Here is a 23,077-nt window from a genome sequence, read left to right as displayed (position 1 = left end):
ACGTCGCGTCGCCGGCGGCAGCACGCGCGCACTCTGACGCTTTCACCCGCGCGCTCATAACGGTAAAAAGTGACGACGAATGCGATCTGGGTCTCCATTTTCTTCATTTATTTTGCAAGAACCACGAAGGAAACACGATTTGCTTCATTGGACCGCCCCAAAAAATGCTGCGGCGAGCCAAATGTGGCCCCCGGGCCTTGAGTTTGACCCCTGTCCTTGTCACGCCTCATGACCTCGTTGGCAAGTAAAAAAAAAAAAACATTGACAAGGTGATATTGTCCCGCGGGCACTCTTGAAATGCTTCACGCCTCGTTTCGTTTGGCTGTCGTCGCGCGAACCGCGTCACGGCACGACGAAGACGACGAAGAAGACGAAGAAGACGAAGAAGACGAGGCGTCGGAGAGGTGCGTTTGATTAGAGCGCCATTCGAGCGAGCGAGGCGCGTGGAAGACGGCGAGGTCTTCATTCGCGCGCCGACATTAGCGAGTAATGACTCACGAAGACGCTTCGCTTCGCGCGCGCGCGCGCGCACGCAGGTGTCGCAGAACATCATTAGCGCGCGCCCCCGCGATGAAGACGATTATTCTGCCAAATTGATTCCGAGTCCGCCGCCGTCGTCGTCGTCGTCATGGCGCCTGTGGAACCATCAACAACGTTTTCCTCCGCGAAGACGGAAAGAAAAAAAAATCCTCCAATGACAGTTTTTTTCTTTTCTCTCCTCCCGACCCGCCTATCGTAAAACGTCGCCGATTATCTCGTATGTGAAACGCCGAAATTGAATTCCTTCTCATTTTCATCTGAGGAATAATTGAGTCGACATTTGAGAGCGCTTCAAAGGCGGCGGGGCCTTCGGGCGGCCTCGTAAATTACAGCATCAAGCCGGGATTGGCCATTAGCTCGGTGTCAAGTGCGCGCGAGATGCCCCTCCTCGTCGTCGTCGTCGTCATCGTCATCATCATCATCTTCCTCTTCCTCATCCTGCTTTCGCCCTCTGCGACTTGACTTGAAGTGTGTGCGTGTGCATGTGTGTTTTTGAAAGAGGCTAAAAAAGAGTGCAAAACCTTGAAAGAAGTCAAAAGACCAAAAGCGGAAATCTAATCCTCCGGACGAAACATTTGAACGTTTCTGTTGCGACTTCTGCAAGTGGCTCAACTCTTGACTTTTTTTTTTTTTTTTTTTTTTGTGCCCGGTGGCTTCTTTCCATCTGGGAGACGCGACACGGAGCGTTTAAAAAAGAAAAAAAAAAAGCAAAAAAAAAGCAAGTAGCCGTGCATGCTCAGCCTTTATGGGATTTACGTATCTCGGGGGGCGTTCCCCCCGGCGCGATCTCGGGCCCGGGCGGCATTCCTTCACGGGTTCACCGGCAATGCTCAAGTGGCTCCCTCTCAACTGCCCCCTAATCGCTCACGGACGCGATCGCGGGCCACTTTGAAGCGATAGACAATTTGCTCTGTGTAACGCGAGCGAGCGCCTCGCCGCCAGACAGATGGCGAGATAGGCGGGAGGCGGGAGGCGGGCGGGCTAAGTCGGGGCCACCCAGAGGCGGCGCGGGGCCTTTTTAACACTCGAGGTGCTCAAAAAAACAAGAAAAAATCCAACTCTGTTGACACACCGGTTGACGAGTGTCGACAAGGACGCGGTCTACAATCCGCCCGCCGCAACACGCGCGGACCGGCACGTACGCAACGTGCGTGTTTATCGTTTACGCTGCTGCGGGTGGCGCCAGGCCCTGAAAAAACACTTTGTTTCGTAATCGCTATCAGACGCTCTGATCGCCACTCGCGGAAAAGTGTGCGTGTGTGTCGCGGCGGGGGGAGCCGACGGTTTGTAAAGGGGGGGCCTCGGATGCGGAGATCTCGGTGGACAAAAGTATCGGGACAGAGCCGTCGACCCGCTGCGAGCCAATTTGTGTCCACCTCGCTTCCTTGTTCGAACCCTTTCAGCTGTGAATTTTGTCTTTGCGACCAGCCGTCGGGATATATCAAAGTCACGTACTATCCGCCCGCCCGCCCGTCCGTCCGTCCATTTTCCGAGCCGCTTCTCCTCACGCGGGTCGCCCGTCTCGGCGACCGACGGGCAGGAGGCGGGTCGCACCCTGAACGGGTCGCCAGCCAATCGCAGGGCACGTAGAAACTGTTCTCTTCAAATTGTATCTTTCCGCCGCGTCGCGGAAACTTTGTGCCAATTGAAACCCAAGAAAACGATTCCGGGAGGGTCGCGCATCTTATGCGCGCGAGATACGGGAGGCCGCCGGCGCGCGACAATGCGGAAGTCCGTAGTGGTCGCAGATGAGGATGATTGGAAGAATCGATTATTACCGCGTACTTTGTCGTCGTCCGGCTACGAGCCTGTCAAAGTTTTCATCCGAGCGTGCGCAAATGTCCTGCGCGCAACTCGTAATGTGTTCGTGAATACTAGTAGCGTCGTATTCGCTGAGCGTGATATCTCGCTTCGGCTCGATGCACTCGTAAGCCCTTTGTCCTCAGCAGTAAGTTGATTTGGCGCACTAGTAGAACAACGGTCCTACTAGTAACCTTTTTCCCCACTACTAGTGGCACGTGTGTCCTCTTAGTACGCAAACGGGGGGAAGAAAACGCGCCGCCGGCTTATCTTGTTTACCCGACGCGACTTTTTCAAAGGCAAATGTTGAGTTTGGCGGCCGATAGCGATCGCCCGCGCCGGCGCAAATGGTCGCCGACTGGAGCCGCGCCGGTCGAGCGGCCGGCGCCGGTCGAGCGGCCGTCCTCTTCCTCCTTTTTCTTCTCCTCCGGGAAAGCAGCAGGAACGTGGACATCATCGTTCCAATCTGCAGCAAAATTCTGTTTGTTTTTTGGGGGTCGTATTTCTCGCCCTTCCACTCCCTGGTTATTTCTCAGCCGATTTCAGCCACTTCAGCGGTAAAGGGTGGCACTTTCACGCTTGCCCTGGCACCCGAGTGCCACTTGAGTCTATCACAAAAACGTGACCGCGATACATCATTCAAAAAAAATCCCACAATTCGTTAACCTATGAACTGTAAACCTCAATTCCTACTGAGAGAGGGAATGTAAACTAAACAAGTGAGATCATGCGCTCGCAAAAGTGCACACACCCTCTTCAATGGGAAATGCGGCTGTATTCCGAATGAAGCCGACACATTCAAACTCTCCTTCAATGGGGCTCAGCAGAGCCAATTCAATTCAATTCAATTGCCTGCGAAGGCGGGCGAAAATACACAATTCTCCAAAGGGCTCAAATAAATGCCCCTCAAACATCAAACACTTCGCTTTTATTTCCTTTTTAATATTGATGAATGAAGATTTACAAAAAAAAGGGGGACTTTTTTTTTTTCGAGGGCAAAAGGGCAGGCGTTTGCGCACCGCTTGGAGTCTCGGTGCGCACGTGCCCGGGAAACGTTCGCCGACGCCGGGACATCCGAGCGTCACTTGAAACGCGCTTGTGGCGCGTTTTCGTCGTCTGTGCGCACCGATTTGAATCGTCGGTTCGTCGTGTCGGTGTCGGCGGCGTCACGTCCCGATGGACTTTCGGGCAACACTTCCGGGCTCCCCTCCTGGTTCTCGGGTCACGACCCCGGCCGGAGTGCGTCCGAGGTCGGCGGGTCGGGTCAACGCCGGGGTAATGTGATTGGAGATTATTTGTTTTATTTTCCGTCGAATGCCGTCGTCCGCGTCTGATCAAGAGGAGTGGATTGTTCCGGGAGGGGTCGCGGGTGGGGGGAAGCAGACCGCTTCGAATTAGTCTGGAAAAATAATCTCGCGCCAGGCCAAATAAACGCGCTCACTTAAAGCGGAAGAAGCCGCAAACGCTAACGAGACGCCGCGTTGACGACGAGGTCGTGCGCGGTCCGCCCCGAAAGAACCAAAACAGCGCAAACGCAAAGCTCACGACATCGACATTTTCAATTGCTCCTTTTTTCTCTTCCAGGATTTGCCTTATTGGACACGACAGCAAACAGACGGGGGAAACCAAAAACCCGATTGTTTTTGGAACAACACCATCTTATTGTCACACCATGATGACATTTCGCCCCAAAAAGTACAAACTTGAACCTCGTACGTTTTTTTTCTGGAAAACGGGCAACTTTATGAGCTCGCGCCTTTCTTTTTCTTTGTCTTTGTTCTGACAAATGGCAACTTTGGACTCAAAACGTGACAACGTCTTTTCTCCCCAGGGAATCTGAATTTGCTTTCGTAACGTCGCGACTTTTCTTTCTGGAAAATTCCTCGGGTCCCCACGTGACGGTTCCTTGCTTTCCGTCGACGCCAGTTAGCATGACGAGGGCGCACAAGGAGCGAATTTGCGCCGGAAAGGGGTGGCCATTTTCCCGTTCGCTCGGAAGCAAATCGAAGCGACGATCAAGATGGGGTCACATTTGCGAACGGACTCATTTCTGTGTCAAAACCTCCGGATGACTTTTGGCCCGCTCGACGCAACGATACACTTCGTTTGCTGTGCGTGTGAGAGGCCAAACAGCGCGGCGCCAGCAGTCTGCCCTTCCCTTGAGAACGTAACGGCTGAGCGGCATCGGAAAGAGAAGCCGGCGAGGGGGGGCGGCTCCCGTTTGGGGGGGAAAGAGGGGCCGCAGGTAAACGCTTTCGGGTGGGGGGAGGGGCGTGTGCGAGAGACGTTCGAATGTAACACCACAGAGACTTTGTGTGTTGAGCGCTAAACATCCGATGTTTAAAAAACAAAACAAAACAAAACAGGAAGTCTTTCCTGGACGGGCCCATGTTTGATTGGTCGATAAGTCCACGCGCACGCGCGCGAAAACGTTTCCGTGTTGCCGCTCGCGGGACGTTTCACGAGGTCGACGTCGCGGTGTCTTGTCGGCGACGGACGGAGTCAATCGAAAGCGACGTTTCGATGCAGAGCGGAGTGTGCGAAGTACGACGTGATTTCCAGTCCTGGAATTCTCTTTTTTTTTTTTTTTTGGCATCAATTGACTTATTTTCTGAAGTCATAAAATACATATGAAAGGCAGATGTATTGTTTATTTGACCCATTTTTCAATTCGTTATCATGAAATAGATAAATCATAAAATAAGATGATGTAAACATTTAGCATTTAGTTTGGTCATCGGTTAATCGACTATAATTCAATGAATTCCACAAAATAAAATGCAGTCCGTGAGACCCGTTTAAAATGTATCAATCGTAATATTTGAAAATAAGTGAGAGAATATTTAATGATTTCAATCATCTCTCTTTACATCCACATTTCAACTTTATTTTTCTCGATTCATCCCATTTAATAATAGATGATAATTGAAAAAAATAAAGTGCATTGAACCTTTCTTTTATTCAATCGTAAATGAATTCAAATTAAATTAGTCAGAAATGATCAAATGTACGCGTCATCAAATTCTTTCAATGACAAGTGCGAGAATTCCTCCTCGAATTCAAATGAGCAATTTGACATTTGAACTGCTCATTTCACAGCCGGCCGTCCCTAATGAAGTGTCCAGTGAGTGTCTGACCGCCATTGTTGTTTTGTGATTGTCACCTGAATGCTCACTAACTCATCTGGAGGTGACACGTACGGATTGTCTTGGATTAATGCGAGTGTAAATATGCGCCCCCCCCCCCCCCCACCCCCACCCCACCCGCTCCTTCCTGTTAAGTTATTCATAGAAGTGCTGATTGCAGCCGCTCGTCACAGCTAAATGAGCTGCGCGTTTTGTTATTGTCGAGTAATTAGGAGCGCCATCGCGCCGCTCCGAGATGACAGGGTCACTTAAATAGTTTGGCTCTTTTTCTCGCCGGAATTACGGAAGATGAGGCGGCGAAAGACGGCAAGTGCGAGGCAATCGTTATCTCGGGCAATTAATCGGAGGCGCTCGTACTGCGGCGCAATTATTCAAAGCTCCCGCGCGAGTCGGCCCAAAGTTGCCCGAGCGGGCGAGTCGGCTCTTTATTTATGTTATGCATACTTCAGACATTATATTAAGAAAAATCCATCAGCTTAATGCTAACACAGAATGTGTAACGCCATAGACGGGCGAACGCAAATTAGCATTGATTTGACAGTATTTCAATGCCTTCGAACAACTGCTACTTTACACGCACAAGGCGCCGCAAACAAAATCAAACATTGCATCGTGAAATCCTAAAATGGGCTCTTTGCAAAAAGTGATTTTCTGATTTTGCAATGTTTTTCTGCCGCCTGGGTTTCATATGTGAAGATGGCGCCCGCGCTCTCACGGCTTCCGTCAAATTTCCAAATTTGGGCCACAATAGGAAAGAAAATCAGGAGATCAATCAATTCATTTCATTGCAGTCCGATGCAAACGTCATCTGAAAAGCACGATTTGGAAACCTCACAAATGACTTCCATTTTGCCACAGTTTTTTGGATGGCGCAAATCCAACACACGTCTTGCATAACGCGAAAGACGTGAAAATGGTGCGACTTGCACAATTTCCATGCGTCGTCCTTTCAACTCTGCGGGTACAAGTGCATGAATTCATGGTCCCAAGTACTCATGAAAGCCATTCCACAAAGTCACCGAGTCAAAGTAGCATTTCGTCTTCTTCACAAAAATGCTCAAGTGGAAGTCAAAAGCGCAGGATGTTCGATGAAAACGCACTCGATCCAAAACAGACAAGACAATTCTGCGCACTCGTAGGACGCATGTCTTACGAGGAGCATCTTTTCCCTTTGCCCGCTAGCGTGCGTTTGAAGCTTACGAGCAAGCTCCCGTGCTGCACCGGTCGCGCTAATTTGAAACATTCGGGAAAAACCGCTACTTTACACACACGGAGCAGCGACGCACACAAACGGCAGAGCTCAGTGCTGCCGGGCATGTTGTGGCATAACGCGGTACTACACTGAAGGTGCAAGGTTCTCTATTTGGTGACAAACGTGCCTTCGTTTCATTTGAACAATTTGAGGAAAGATTGCTGAACGAGTGCAACAAATGCGACAGGACCCCGAGGAATGTGAATCCTTTTTGGGGTTAAAAACCGAGGCGCCGGCCCCACGCTCGGCCGTGAGCGGACGAGGCGTCGCGCGAATTGAGGCTCGTCGTCACAGAATGCGAACGAGCGTTCCCAAACGGAAACGAGTGCCGGCGGAGCGAGGACAAATCCATATTCTTCCTTCAATAAAAAGCACGCCGCGTAATCACCGGGCCAGAACAAAGCGGCGTGATTAACGATAGCAATTTACCGTATCTGCCGGCCGGCGGCGGCGGCGGTTATCATAATTCATATCGTAAATAAGCGCGGCCGGCCAATCGGGAGGAGGCGTCCGTGTCATCCCGAATAACCTTTGATAACAATTACCATCGCGGGCCTCCAGTCGCAATGTTATCTGCTCGCCGTTCTCCCCGTGTCGCCGACAACACTATTAGCATATAGATTAGACTATTTACAACACGCGCGCACAAACGCTGGGCACGCGCGCGGGAAGCTGCGGAAGTGCGCGCGTGGGCGCGGAACTGTCAAAGTGCGCGCGCGCGTGGCGTGGCGTGCCGTTTGTGCGTGCGTGCGTGCGTGCGCTGCAAAAACGCAAAATCTTACCTCGTGAGTTCATTTCAGTCAACTCGTGAGTTGATTTCATCAGTGGTGAAAAGATCTGAAGCTGCACTGACTTCAAGACTCTTCTGACCTTTTGTCTCCACTTTCAACAAGTTTTAAGATCTTATCTTGTCACGATCTCCTTTGAACAATCTTATCTCGTCAATTCACGCTACTTCCTTTGGCCACTTTTTTCACGAGAACATTTCTCGTTTGAAGTGAAAACATCTCCATTGTCTTTTAGACTTTGGAAAAAAGAAACATTTGAAAAAAGTCCAAACCGTCTTCAAAATAAGTAGAATAAAATGGTTTCACTGCAAATTTCCCAGGTAAGATTCTGCTTTTTCGCCGTGCGTGCGTGCTCAGTATCTGGCACTCACACGTTGCGGCGAAGCAATGTGTGAATTTCTGGAGGCTTTGTGAAAATCTCGATATTAGTGAGAAAACAAACGGCGAGAAGTGTCGCAGATGAGCTCGGCGTACCTTTTTGTTTTTCTCTTTTATCTGCCGCTGGGAATTTTCCGATACGTCAGCGCCTGACACGAAACAGAACATAACAGCCGACGTAGGTTCCAAAAAAGTGCTTTTAATCCAAATCGAGTTGGTACAAGGAACGCTCAACCCCAAATGGACATTTTTCAACGAGCGAGGAGGCCCCGGTAAATCGACAGACGGACAGACTTTGGATCATGAGCCACATGCTGCTTCACCAAGTCACGAAGGTGTGATCTTATGTCGCGGCCCGTTGTGGTCAACTTTGACTTTGGGAAAGAACGTCGCAGCGAGGACAAGTTTTCCTTTTTAATCTGCTCTCTAATCCGCTCTAATATCTCCCGTCTTTTGTAGATGTGAGTGGATTGGGACTCGGGAAGCGGAGGTTGTTTTTTTTCATCTTCTCAGGTGGGAAGCGCCCCCCCCCCCCCCACCCCCGTGTGGGCCCTGACAGCATCTTTATTCAAATGAAGACGCCGTCAAGGCAGATTAAGTGCTCACCAGCCCACGCGAGGATGTTCTTGCCAAAACGTACACATCACATCTCCACTCCTCGTCTTCTTTCAAAAAAAAAAAAACAACATCCCACATTGTCTGTATCGCCCGCTAATCTAGCGGCCGGCCAGCTTACGTCGTCGTCGTCGTCGTCTCGTGAAGTCCTTCACCTCGCTCGTCCTGGTTCTCGGGCGCTAGTTCTTTCTTTTATCTGCGTCGACGCCCTTCGAAATCTTCTTCGTTTGTCTTTGCAGGTGCAGAAAAACCCCCCGGCGAGGAAATAACTTTGTCCATCTTGAATCGGGCGACGGCGACGCTCTTTGTCTGCGACGAAGACAATTCGGTTTCCTTGCGGAAGGACCGTATCTTGCTAACCGTATCTCGCTCACGCTACTACTGCCACTTTGGGCCTACTAGTACGCGACTAAACCTTACTAGTAAACTCCGGGGCTGCACTCGTGTGCTCGTGGAAGGCAAGCGGTAATTCGCACGGATGTGACGGTCATTGAAAAACTTCAAGCGAGGGCTGCCCGACCCGCACGGGGCGGCAACGCACACGAGCGGGCGCAGCGTGTGTTCGGCGTCTTTTCGCTGCCTTTCGAAAGTGCTCCAGACTTTGTTTTTGTTTTTTCATTATTATTATTATTATCTTGCGGTGCCATTTCAACCTGTGTGCCGTCACGTGCGGCTGAACGGGAGGCGGATGGAATCCACGGCGTGATTTTCAGAATCATCGGCTCGCTTTCATTTTTTGCGAGGGCGACGGCGACGGGGGAAGAGGGGCCGAGGCGTTATCGGCGTCCGGGCGGGCCGAGAGGGTCGCGGGGACGGCGCCGAATCGGCAGAGATTAGCGGCAAACGCGGCAGTCGCCGGGCAGCGCGGAAGGGGCTTACGGACGTTCGGACGACTTCGGGTGAAAGGACTTGAAAGGACGCGCTTTTACAAAGACGCGGACAAATCCGGCCACGAGACATTTGCGGACAGAGCGCGATGCGGGCGCGCTATCTGCGGACCTCGACGGCCCCTCGCTGGCCAAACGGGGGAGGAGGCGGTCCAGGGAGATACGAGGTGTGTTTGCACGCTGTGGACGGGAGGGCGGAGGGGACACGGTTTCCTTTTTCCAAAAGTCACTTTTACAACTTCAGGTTTTGTTGGCATGCCCCGCTCCCCCCCGAATAAAAAACCCTCTCCGGCTTGCATCTTCTGTGCTGTAATAAACAACAACAAAAAGAGTTCGATTATATACGGTGTACGCCCGCCATTGCGGGTAATAGGGAGCAGCTTTCATTTTTTGCCAGATTGAAATTGAAGCGCCTTATCACTGCATTCGGTGAAAAATTCAACATTTCTTTTACCCCCCCCCCCCAGATAAAAAATAAATAAATAAATAAATAAATAAATAAATTTTAAAAAAAAATTTATATATATATATATATATATATATATATATATATATATGACTGAAAATGAAAAGACGTATTTTTTTTCGAGTATTGCAATTTTGGGAAACATTTTTCACATTTTTCACAAACCTAACCCTTTTTATTGAACAGAAAATCTAACTTTTTGACAGAACAGACATTTTTTAAACCAACAAAATATTTCTAAGAGCATTAGTTTCACATTCATCCCGAACATTTAAAATGAGTTAGCTAGTACTCGCCAGTGCTAGCAGAGGCTAGCGACGGCGCTGAAGCAGCTTTGAGCGTTTGACATAAAAGTCTCTTTTTGTTCGTTTCAATGTCGTGAGTTTATCGAGAAAGGTCCTCGGCGCTTCTTGTTCTTTCCTGTTCTTCATCTCTCAAACGACACATCCAAAAGCGTTATGGCCGGAACAGGAACAATACCTCAAAACACCCCCGAAAAGTGGAGCGATATCTGCGATGGCTCCAAACATCCATTTGTGACGCTATTAATCAATTCCCCCCCAACCAAAGCGCCTGCTTCCTCTTTTCTTTAAAGGAGAGCGAGGAGCCGGCGGTGATCCGGCGCAGGTTAAGTAGGAGGTGCGCGTTTTCGGAGAACGCCCCCGAAACACTTAGCCGCTGATTAGCATAAGCTGATAGCGCTATCAGGAGCGGGCCATTGTGGTGACCCCGGCGCCCCCCGCAGCCACCCGCCCCCTCCTCCTCCTGTCCCCCGGTGAGGAGGTCTTATCTGGGGACGCGCACCGGCCGGGGTCGGGGCGGCGGCGGCGGTGTTTGTCATTGGATGTGTCCTCTAATGTTTCATGCCTTCGGAATGATAATAATTCTAATGGTAAGAATAAACTTTATTCCTGTCGGAACGCTGGAATAAATCACTTCCCGGTAACCTTGGCAACTGGACAAGTGCACCACGACCGCAGCAAAAAGAGAGAATATTTTGACGCATAAACGTTGACTGAAGCCGCTAATTCAAGCGTGATAAGAAATAACGGCGCTTCCGCGACGCCGAGCGTTAGCCTGCGTCGCTCGAATCAAGTAGCACAACGCCGCCGAGGCCGAACTCAAGTCGCCCTGTTATTCTTGTTTTGTTTTTTTTTCCCCCTCGAAGAAGACACGTTTCATGGCAGTCGTAAGGAGCGTCCGTTATTTGGCAATTTGGTGGCGGTCCGCGACACTTTTTTGCGTGTTTAGGCGCGGGCTACTTCCTGTTTCCCGGAAGATGACGCAAGACGGACATTTAAGGTGGAACGTCACGTTTTCATTCCAGCGAAGTCGGAGCAAAGAGAGTAAAGTGCGCTACTTCCATTTCGAGCGCCGCGGTCGTCGTTTCCGCACCTGCGCGAGGCGTCGGCCTTGTTCCGCCTCCTACGGGAAAAGTGATGAAAGCGTCGCGATGAACACAATGGCCGCACATTTCTTGAAGGTAAGGCACTTTGTTAAGCGCTTAGCACGCGCGTATCACTTTGCCATTATGATGCAAATGATAAGAGCCGAGCGCTTCCTCTTCCGCTTTCGCCGCGGTGTATTATGGCGGCGCGCACGCACGCGCACACGGCGTCCTTTCTGCTCGTCTGCGTCGCGTATCGCCTTTGTTTGAGCTGATTGGATCTGCCGCGATCACATGTTTACCCGCCGCCTTATCTCTTTGAGAAACCTCCGTCACGGCTCGCGGAGAGTAACGAGTGCCTCTTTTTTGTGTTTTTCTTTTATTTCCGAGACGGGCGCGCGCGCACGGGCCTTTTGTGTGTTTATGCTAATAGGCCGGCTAACACCCTATCACACCGTTTGTTTGGCGAAATGATGCAACTTGCCAGACATCCCTGTTTTTTCTGCTGATGCTCCCGTTTTTTTCCCGCGTCTTTCTTTCATTCTCGGGGTTGGAGGAGGAGGAGGGGGCGGGATGAGGGAGGGGGGGTTGGGGAATCCACAAAGGTTTTGTCATCAATGCGTGGCAGACAATAGCAACAAAAACATTAAAGGGAGAAAAGATGTGTTTCTGTGTTAAACAATTAGTGCTGCAGCATTAGAGGCGATCAGGCGGGAGACAAAAGCCCGGCAGCGGCAGCGGTTTACCCCCCGACACAAAGACACAAACACAGATGCGCCCGGCCGCGGCCCGCGCCGTCTTCCGCCGGGAACCGGCCGCTTTCTGGGTCGTCGCCTCGGACCGACGCCTTCGCCCGTATTCCTCAGCCGGAGGTTGCGGGAGGAAAGGAGGTTCTGAGGAGGAAACGCACAAAAAGTCAGCGCTTGATGGGTGCTGAGATCCCAACCGGGCAAAATGCATTTCACACTTTGGCACAGTTGAGGCTTCAGCCGAAGCGCGGCTTTCGTGTTGTCACGTGCACGCGACACAGCGACAGACTTCTCTCGTTCCCGTTCAACCGGAGGACAGCGGTACCGTCCGAGCACCGCGACCGTTTCCGTCCGGCCGTTTTCCGAGCCGCGGGGGCGCCGGAGCCCGTCCCGGACGCGGGGTCCGCCCCGAACCGGTCGCCGGCCGATCGCGGGGCACATAAAAACAAACCCGCCGCCGTTTCCTCGCTAGAAAAAAACCCCTCAGCTAACTCCTAGCGAACACCACAAATGGTGACCGAGGATGAACTAAAATGACGACCGGTAAGGATAATAGTTTGTTGAAGAAATGGACCGCTTATCCCGCTTTAATGCGGGCATTGAGGTCATGTCGCAGTGGATTTATTTGCTAGTGGAGCCAGTGTAGTTGCTAAACACGAGTCGACGCAGTAACCCATTCGTCATGTTGAAATCAATGCAAAGATTTGACAATAGCTTCAGCTCGTGTGGCCGAGCGCCTCCCGTCCGTCCGTCCGTATGCGCAAGACCGTACGTGGGCGAGGATGCCCCCCCCTCTTCCGATCCCCCCCGGTGGCGTCTCCTGTACGGCACCTCAATGGCGGCAGTGTTTGAGCGTGCGCGCGCGCCACTTAACCTCGTGACCGTCGGCGGAGCGAGCGCTTCTGGCCCCCCGCCGCGGTCGCGGTGTCCGTTACCGCCCCGGCAGAGGCCGGCGGCACAGGCGCTCTCTCTGTGCGCTACGGCACAGACGCTCCAAAAAAAGAAATACTGCACTTCCAGTGCCGTGGAAAAGTCGGAGCTTCCTTCTCAAATTTGTGATTTTCCGCACTTTTATGATCCCACTTTAAAGATCATCAACCCAAGCAAACATAAAATGCAGTTTTTTTGGTTTTTTCAATGCAGATTTTATTGATGAAGGAAAAACTTCAAAGGCCACTCCGAAAACGCCGTTGTATTCTTTTTTTAAAGCCATTCAGAAGTTGACTCGCTGGAATGTTTTGGATCGTTATTCTGCCGGAGAACCCAGGCGCGCTTCATCTTGAGGTCACAAACTGATGGCTGAACATTCTCCTACAGGATTTTCTGTGAAAGAGCAGAATTCACGGTTCCATGAATCACACCCAAGTCGTCCAGGTCCTGAAGGAGAAAAGCAGCCCCAGACCATCACACTCGCACCAGAATGTTTGACTGTCTGTATGATCCCCCCCCCCCCCACCCCCCCGCACAGATGCTTTGTTACATGTACGCCAGATGTAACGAGACACACGCCTTCCAGAAAATTCAACTTTCGTCTCATCAGTCGAGAGAATATTTTCTCCCAAAAAGTTTTTTTTTTGTTGCAAAAGTCAGATGGGCCTTCATGTTCTTTTCAGTCAGCAGTGTTTTTTTTTCCACCTTGGAACTCTGCCACGGATGCCGTTTTAGCTCCGTCTACGTCTTGTTGTTGAGTCATGAACACCGACCTTAACTGAGGCAGGGGAGGCCTGCAGTTCTTTCGAAGTTGTCCTGAGTTCCTTTGTGGACTCCTGGATGAGGCGTTACTGTTCTCTCGAGGTAATCTTTGCAGGGTGGCCACGCCTGGGAAGGTTCACCGCTGTTCCGTGTTTTCTCCATTTGAGGATGATGGCTCTCACTGTGGTTTGCTGGAGTCCTAAAGCTTGAGAAATGTTTTTGTCAGCCTTTCCAGAATCACAGAGGTCAATGACTTTATTTCTCGCCTGCGTCATGATGTCGAGAATGTGCCTTTAAGGGGCGTGGCCTAGCGAGTAACGTCAGGAGTTGTGTCTGAGTAAATTGAGTTACTTGTAAGCCAAGGTACTGCTGTCAAGTATTTATTTTTATTTTCGCTAATAAAATCGAAAGAACGAGTTACAATAATTTAACAGTCGGTAAGAAGAAAGTCATCTTGTTCAGCTTGAAGTTGAGTTGAGAAAATCTTCGATTGGCAGATATTTTGGCTGAAATGAAGTCTGATATTCCTCAATGTCCGACTTTTTTTCTTGATCTTTCAAGCGGACTTTTTGTCGTGTGAAAGCGTCGGTAGACAAAGTATGAGCATATTTTGTCTCGCTTTGCGAAATGTCCCGCCGGTTTGAGTTTTTGCGCTGCAGGTGGCGACGGTCCGTGTTTAGACTCGCCGTCTTTGTTCCCCGGCGGGCGGCGCCCCCCCGTCCCCGTTCCTTCGCCCGCATGGGGGAGGAAGTGGTTCGCCGTTTCCACTTGAAAGCCAGCAAGTGTTTGATTCCTTCAGGAAAAGAACGTTCCAGCAAAAGCGCCCCCCCCCCCCCCCCCCACCGTTTCATTTCATTCACAAACATCACAACAGCAAGAGTTACCCGCGCCTTTTAGCCGCCATTGTCCCGAGACGATGAAAGAACTTCCTGTAAGCAAGCTTTCAGACCTCCGGCGAGGCAAAATTCGCCGGTCACTGATTTGCAAGGAATGAAGTTCAAGTCAATTGAGGAGTTTCATTCCCAAAAAAACCAAAGTCTTGTTCCGCCGTCATCTTGGAATGTCTTTGTGCCGAGCAATTACCGGATGCTGAAGTGAGTTGAGAAGTTTCATTCGGACAAAAGTAGTGCTTTGCAGCCGTTTTGTGGCATCTGGAGGCAATTCGAACCTTTTGGGCCCGAGTCATCGAGAGCGTCCCAAAACGTTTTCGACCGTACTGTCATCGCCGCGAGATGAGCGTATCGCGCCCGCGATGGAGTCTTTTGTGAGCGGGTTCCATCCGATGGAAATTGCCGTCAATGTTCCCCCCCCCCCGCGTCGCGTCTCGGCCTCCGTATCGTTTTCGCGTCGGCGGCGACGGGTCCGATGGCCGCCGCGCTGCGATCGGAGCGATCCGACCGTCGGTCGGTGACGTCGGGAGAGCGGACGAGAGCCCGAGAATGTTTCCCCCGTGCCGGCTGGCGACTTGCTGGCGTGTCGCTAACGTTGCCGCTTGTCATCTTCCAGCTGTTGTTTTGCTTGAAAGGAAGATGAAGGAGGTGGGATTTGTTTTCCTTGGAAGACGAGTCGCTTCGTTCATTCACTTTGATCGGAAACGAGGCTCGCGGGTCATTTTGGTGGAATTCGGTGCTCGGAAGTCACCGAGTACAAATCCTTAGTTCCTGTACCGGAGTTGGTTTTTCAGGTTTTCTGCACTTTTCTCGCGTATTTATTTTTCGGATGACTTTTAACTCGGGACGGGCGAGGACCGATACCGGGTTTGGATATCGGGCCGCTATTGGCCTCATTTCAAGGCATCGGCGACCGCGGCGGATACCGGCCGCTGATACCTGCGGCGACCGAACCTGACGGCGAGTAAGTCCTCCTCGCCGGTAGTTGGCGCGACACCGCAGCGGTCGGCGAATCATTGTGCGCGCCTGAAGGAAAGAGAGGATAGGTCATTGTGCTCATTGACATTTCAAGTATCAAAAGCAGCTGTAGTATCGGTGCTCGGTATTGGTGAGTATCGGTCGGAAGAAACTTTGAACTTTGAGAACGGATTCTTTTTTCAACTCTCCCTGAGGAAGTTTCATTCCATTCGTTGCAAGAAAAGATGATGGTTTGCGTTGCAATTTGATGCAAAGTCTTCCTTATCCGAGCTCGTCGGCGTCATCTGAGGGCGCTCGGAACGTTGTGACGCTCTTCCGCCGTTTGAATTTTCCCCGCGAGGCGACGTCCTCCGCAATGTGCCGCGCCGAGATAGCCCGTTAGCCTCGTTAGCCTCATTAGCCCGGTCAGCCTGGCGAGGGCGTCCTTGGGCTGGCGTTTATCGCCCGCGCGCAGGCCGCCGCGGTGCGCCCGCTAACTCCGCTCGGTGGCACGGACGCTCGCCTGGGAGTCCGGAGGCCGCGGGAGGAACCGAAACCTTTTGGGGGAAACGAATAACAACAAACCGCTGAACGTGCAGTGGACCGCCGCTATTTGCGGGGACGCGGAGCGGGCCGGACCGCGAAGAGCCAAAATGAACATCATTCGACGGCCTTTAGAATTGCATTTTGAAAAAAAAAAAAAAAAAAAAAATGTACATTTTTGGGAGTTTTTTTTAAAAGCCGTATAATTCTTGAATAAGTGGAGTTAAACGGCTCGTAAGCGTTTTTGTGATTGGTTACCTCCCCCGCCCCCCGAAATTCTTAAAATGGATTAAAAAAAAGCCGATTGAATAAAAAGGAGGAAAAAAACAATCGAAAGAGACATGGCGACAAAATCTGCCGATCGCCGAATCCACGTGGGCGCCCAAGCGCGAGCGGGCCGGACGGAGTCCACTTTCCATCCGTGTTGCATTCACGCTCGACGCGATCACTCAACTTTGTCCGTCCGTCCACGTTGTGTAGCGCCCGCGCTCGTTCGGGTCCGCCCCGGACTGAAATTCTCTCTCACTTGCGAGTCTTTAAAACGCTGCCGGCGCAGTCGCGCGCGTTGCTGATGAAACGCCGCATGCGGCAGTGCAAAATTCAATCCGACGGGCGCTCGCCTCACGCCGCGCTTTCTCCGTTGTCGCCCGTTGCTAACGCGTCGGCCTCGTGCGCTCCTAGACGACTTTGCCGCGACCTTTGCGGCGGAGGCGCCGCCACCCGCCGCCCCTCCCCTTTGCAGAAAAGGGAAATGGCTTAGCGCTATCTGGGTCGCCCCGGCAACCATCTGAGTCCCCCGTCTCGCGGTGGAGAAATGAGTCGGGAACGGGCTGCGGAGAGGCGCGGATTAAACATGATCCCGCCGACGGCCTGTCAATCAAAAGTCGCCTTCCTGGAAAAACGGCGGAGCGCCGAGACCGAGACGCGGCTAGCTTTCCGTCGGCGCCTCGTTTACCTCTTCGAAACGGACGCATCGATTTTCATCAGGCGGCCAAGATTCACGACGACGCTCGGCTCGTTATTGCCGACGGCCATTCGGGAAAGCCGATCGCACGCCCGAGGCCGGACGCCGGCTGACCTTTTGGCCGACTTTCGACCTGGCCGCGGCGTCTCGGTCCGGTGGCGATTGCGCGACGGCGTGCTGACCTGATGTCTGTGACATCAGAACACACGCGCAACAAACTAACTAACTAGCTGACGTCGAGGTCGTTCCGTATGCGAGTTACTCGATCGATGTCGATTCAATCACGTTCTTCTCGTGATCGACATCGTTACTTTGTACCGTACGCCCAAGTGACTTGACTTGATGTTAATTTGCAAAAGAAGTCACGAACTTGATGTCCGTGACATCAAGTCAATTTGGGAATTTGTTGGCTTCGCATCAACTTCGAACGTTTGCATCTCGTCTTTCAGAACGGATCGTTTTGAAGTGTTTCGGAATGTACAATTTTACGGGCGATGCGTTTGAATTCAATCACGATGATCATTTCAACAGTATGACCACTTAGGCCGACTACAAGACTGTATTGGAACGATATGAGCCGTTTCATCTGAAGCGAAGATGCGTCGATTGACGCTTTCAAAATAATTTCAGAATTTCCACAATTCATTTGTCATCCAAAGTTTGAAGTTCAAAAGAAGAAAAATGAATGAAAGGAGAATTGACAAAATGTTGAAGTTGTCGAGGACCAAACGGTGTCATGTTTTCCTTCCGTTCGCGTTATGTTGCAAATGTTCCCCAATATAAATCTCCATTATTATTAGAAGTATTATTGTTGTTGTTGTTGTTATTTTCCCCCCCTGCTGTATCAAAACACCACCCGAGGATTTTCTCGCCTCCCACTCGAGCCCACCCACTCGTGGATTATTCTGCTCATAGAGTGTGTGTGTGTGTGTGTGTGGGGGGGGAGGGGGGGGGAGTCTGTTTGACATGGACATGGACGCCCCCCTCCCCCGATTTGGACGCGATACCCATCTGACGGTTGCCAGGAAACTAAACAAAACAAAACCTTGTGAGTCACAATCGAGAACTAAGCGTCATGTTATTTATGAAGCGGCAAATATGATCTTTGAAAAGAAAGCGTTTTTATTTGGGGGGCGGGGGCCGGTGATGAATGTTGAGACGTCGATGATCTTCATCCAAATCGACGTGCGCGTGCGCGCGCGCGCGAGCCGGAGATGGCAGGTCGATGCAGTTAATTTCAGGTTGAAATTGACACACTAATTACGGGCTGCAAAGACTGCTGGGAGAGATTAGGGCCCGCCCCCGCCCCCCCGCCCCCTCCTCTTCCTCCTCTTCCTCCTCTTCCTCCTCCTCCTCGATCAGATTTTGCCCCTTTCCCATTTTGCCAATTAAACATGCTAAAAAGCATTCCTGGGCCCCGGGATGGCGAGCGGCTGATTGTCCTGATGTATTAGATGCAATAAATTCTCCCGGCTTGCATGTCGCGAAAAAAAAAAAAAAAAGAAAAAAAGGAAAAAAAGGAAAAAGCCCATGCAGGCGGCGCGCTGAAAGGCTGATAATGTGCACGGCACAGATAAGGATTCATTATTCCCAATCATTATGAATCCTTTTTGGCTTCTTTCTTAATCAGCGGCTGTGATCCTGCCTGCAGGCGTGCGCGCGCGCGCACGCCTAATATTTCACACACACGCGCAATGAATAAATATGCATGGGAAATGGCAAAATGAAACATAGTGCGGGAGATTCTCCCGTGGAGGTTGTCTGCCTTTCGATTCGTCCTCGTCACGTTTATTTTCAACATTGAAACAGTTGAAAGAATTTAAAAAATCTCAATCAAAAACCAACAATCGTCTTCCATGTTCTTAAAAGTGAGACATTCCTATTTTTGGTTTATTCCGCAATCATGACAACAACAGTAAGCTTTTACTTTTCCCAATGATGAATTGATTGACCGTATTTCATTTCTTTTTCATGATGAAACCATGAATTTGAAATGTATTTATTCGTCCATTCTGCTACCATGATCATACTACATGACCATATTTTAATGTTGCCTTTGATTTAGTTCAGTTGATTTGATCATATATGTATATATATTATACTTCAAGTATTTTGAAAGATTTGATGATGAATTCCTTTTGATTTGTCGATCTTGCCTCCCGATGACTATAATTATGATGAATTATGTCTGTCTTTGTCGCATTTGATTTTCATTTGATTTTTGGATTTCATTTATCCGGATAATCTGCACATTTATTGATATGTTATTGAATTATCATATTTATGAATGCAGTTTCATTGATGTGCAAATAACCCCAAATATTCGTCGCTCGTTGTAATCGTAATCGTTTTTATGAGACGAGTAATGTGCTTTAATTCAATGCTTTTTCTCTCCTCATCCCAAAAATAAGCACTTTATTAATAATAGCGCGCGCGCGCATGAATCCTTCCTACCCGGGCACGGTGCGCGTGCACGCCTCGTGTTATTTTCTCATCCTATTTTGCAATCTGCGATACTTAATTCCGAAAATGACAAAAATAAAAAACGCTCATGCAGATGAGAGGCCTCGTGCGTGCGTGGAGGAAAGGAGGAGGCAAGGAAGGAAGGAAAGGAAGGAAAAAGTCATTTGGCTTCGCTTACAATTAATTTGGACTTTTTCAGTTGCTCGATGCTAACGTGAACGCGTAAAATCGCTCAACGTGCACGCGCATTCCGTGGCCCATCCAAGAGGAATAAGAACAATAATACGCAGCATGCAAGCGAGACTTTTGTCGCGTTTGCCAGACGTGACGTCACAATGCCCTCGTCAAGCTTCAGAGCCATTTCGCGCAAAAAACGAAAAACCTTCGAATTGGCCTGCATTTGGGATTTGCAGGAAAAAGGGCAATATTGCGGGGGAAAAAAAATTGCTTTCGTCGCACGTCGAAAATGTCAAATTATATTTGAACGAGGTTGCGCATATTTGGCTGAATATTCGCAGCTTTTTGCAAATCATTCGCCGCCGTCATGAGGAACCAATTTTTCGGGGGAAATGTCCCATTGTGACGTCAGACGAAAAAAACAGCAAGTCCTTTCAAATGGGACATTTGAACGATTTGGATGACGCGACAATTATTTCAAATGTTGCTGCGTGACGTCGGTGATTTTTTTTTCTTTGTTTGGACCAATCAGCTGCCAGCTCCTCCTCCGGCTTGAGTTTCATTTTGATTTCGCTGATAAGAGAAATCAACGACATAACAATCATCATCGCGATGCGTCAAAACTCTTTTCACGAAAGAGAACAAAGATCAATCATAAAATCAAGAGAAATGAGGGGAAAAAAGACTCGAGAAAAATGCATCCTCATTCAAAAATGTGTACAATGTGTGCGAAAATAACAATACGAAGTGAAAAGGGGAAAAAAGTCAAATATTCTCAAAACTGTAAAAGGAGAAAAAGAAGGAAAAAAATCGAAAAGAAAGGGACAAGTCATCGCAATAAAAACAAAAAAGGAGAACAGAAAAAGGAGAATAAAAACTGTTCAGAAAAGATGAAAGATGAAGCAAAAAGAAGAAAAAAGATTCAAAATGAGAAGAAAAAGGAGGAGGGGGGAAAGGAAGAGTCAAGTGGTGACACGCGCTGAACCCCGGAAGCGCGTGCACGCCGCCGCGCTCTCTCTCTCTCTCTCTCTCTCTCGCGCGCGCATCTCCGCTCGGGTCACTCGCGCGCCTCATCCGAGCAGAACAGGTCAGTCAATATTCCGAAATCAATTCATATTTCATCCTTCGCATAAACGCGCTGACGTCATCGCCTCACATCACACGGGCGCGCGCATGTGTTTTGCCGGCATCTTGTCGACTTTGTGCCCCGCACCTCGCGTCAAAGTGTTGGAATATGAAATTAGGAATCGTAATCTTTGAAATAGGACGCGAAAATTGGCCAAAATCCGAATCTTTTGCTCCCGTATGAATGTGCCATTTTCTGGGTGTCTTACCGGACCGCCGCCGCCGCCGCCGCCGCCGCCGCCGCCGCCGCCGCCACCTGAGAGCTTCCCGCTCGCCCACGCGCGCTTTTGTCCCCGCAACGCAAACGCGACGCGCTCAACTTTCAAATCGGAACCAAAAAAAAACCAAAGAAAAAACAACCGAAGAAATGACATCAAAACCAAAATGGATGCAGCCGTCCGTCGGCCCGCAGCTCCTATTTCCATTCAGTCGTTTTTGCTTTTTTTTTTTTTCAATTGTCATGTGTGTGTGTGTGTGTGTGCGTGTGTATTTTTTTTCCCTGTCAGGTTCGGGGAAAATAATCATTGAATATGAAAGTTTGATTTGAAATAATCCGAGGAAGCTTTTCGCCTTCACCGCTTGACGCCTCCTTGTTCGGTTCCGGGAAATTCAAAGTGCGACTTTCATTCTTTTTATTCTCCTCATCGTGACCAAAAATAAAATCTTCATTTGCACATTTTCATTCTTCTCATTTCATTCAATGATGGATGAGGGTTTTTTTTTCAATCAAAAAATCGACAAATAGATTGTTGAAGAACACAAAACGACAACAGCAATGAAATGTAAACTTGTGAAGAAAATCATTTTATTTTCAAATAGCAACAAATGCCCTCGTTACAATGATTAATTTCAACGATGAAATTAATATGTTCGACACATAACAACATTTGGAATTTTCGGGGGATTTCACTGCTTGCTTTTAATTTTTCAATCCCCCCCCCCCCAAAAAAAGGGGGCACGCGCGCTTGTGTGTGTGTGTGTGTGCGCGTGTTTTGAGAAGATCTCCAACATTTCATCCACTCCAGTTTTAAATTGCAAAACACACACACAAGAGCAAATGTTGTCAAATAAAGCAGACTTCGGGTTTCACGTCTCCGTTGTGCCCTTGAAATCATCTTTTTGTTTGCGGGTCGTCCCGAAAGGCAACAAACAATAAGACAAAAAAGCACCGAAATCCCAATCTGGATTCATTTTGCTCCACTTTGACGTCACCTCGTGCACACTTTGGGATGATTTTGGCGCCTGCGTGCGTGTGTGTGTGAGTGTGTGTGTGTGTGTTCCATATTATTTGGATGAACGTTGAGTGTGACGTCACGACCGAAATGCACCACAAAGGCCAAAGATGAAAGACGTGACCATGCCCGTTTCTTATTTCTTGGATGATTCTTGGAATAACCTTCTCCTCACTTCCGGGACCGTCGTGATGTCACGACTATTGGCGTTGTTTTGCAGACATCATTTCATCTTTTTGTGATTCTTTTCTCATTTTCAATTCGAAATATTTGGATGCAAATCAAGCAGTTTGAGACTGGATTTCCATTCGTTGACTCGAAATGTGGCATGGTGATGACGTCAAAGTCGCTCATGCTGTCACGTGATGTCATCTTCTTTTGCTTTTGGGATGCTATCGCAATACGAAAAAAAATGGAGTTGAAAAGTAGAGAACAAAAATATGAAAATCGTATTGTCAGAAAAATGGAACATTTCACAGAACGGTTGAGTGCTCTCGAGAGGATGACGTCATTGGTTGGATTTCTGTCATTGTCAGTCAGCCCCGCTGGCCCCAAATTGTTCCATCTGGAGTGAATTTGCTCTCCTTCGAATGGTTTCGCGCGCCAACGTTGAGATGGGCGGCTGCCGCGCGTCGACTGTCGAAATCATTTCAGTGGATCCATTTTCTTTTGTCCACTTGAATTGTTCTGCGGGATTTCACTCAACTTTCTGATTGGAATTGTGAATTTTGATATCGGATTATTATTTGTACTCGTAGTCGTCGTAAGAGGAGTTTTTCTCTCATTTTGTTGGATTGGATTGCTCTTATGCTTATTTAGTATTTATTTATTTTCGCTGTGTTTGGATTGCATTGTACAGCACTTTGGGAAAGGGTTGAAATGCTGCTCGATAAATCAAAGCCAATTGGATTTGGAGTCCAATCAGTAGTTTGGACTCAGCAACTGATTTGATATGACGAAATTCCCAACATTGCTTGTGAAACCTGTACTTTTTCATGGCTTACCTTGCGGTCACGCATTGGCCCC

Source organism: Phycodurus eques, chromosome 22, assembly GCF_024500275.1.
Source record: "Phycodurus eques isolate BA_2022a chromosome 22, UOR_Pequ_1.1, whole genome shotgun sequence".
Classification (NCBI taxonomy): Eukaryota; Metazoa; Chordata; class Actinopteri; order Syngnathiformes; family Syngnathidae; genus Phycodurus; species Phycodurus eques.
This window is presented reverse-complemented; position numbering follows the sequence as displayed.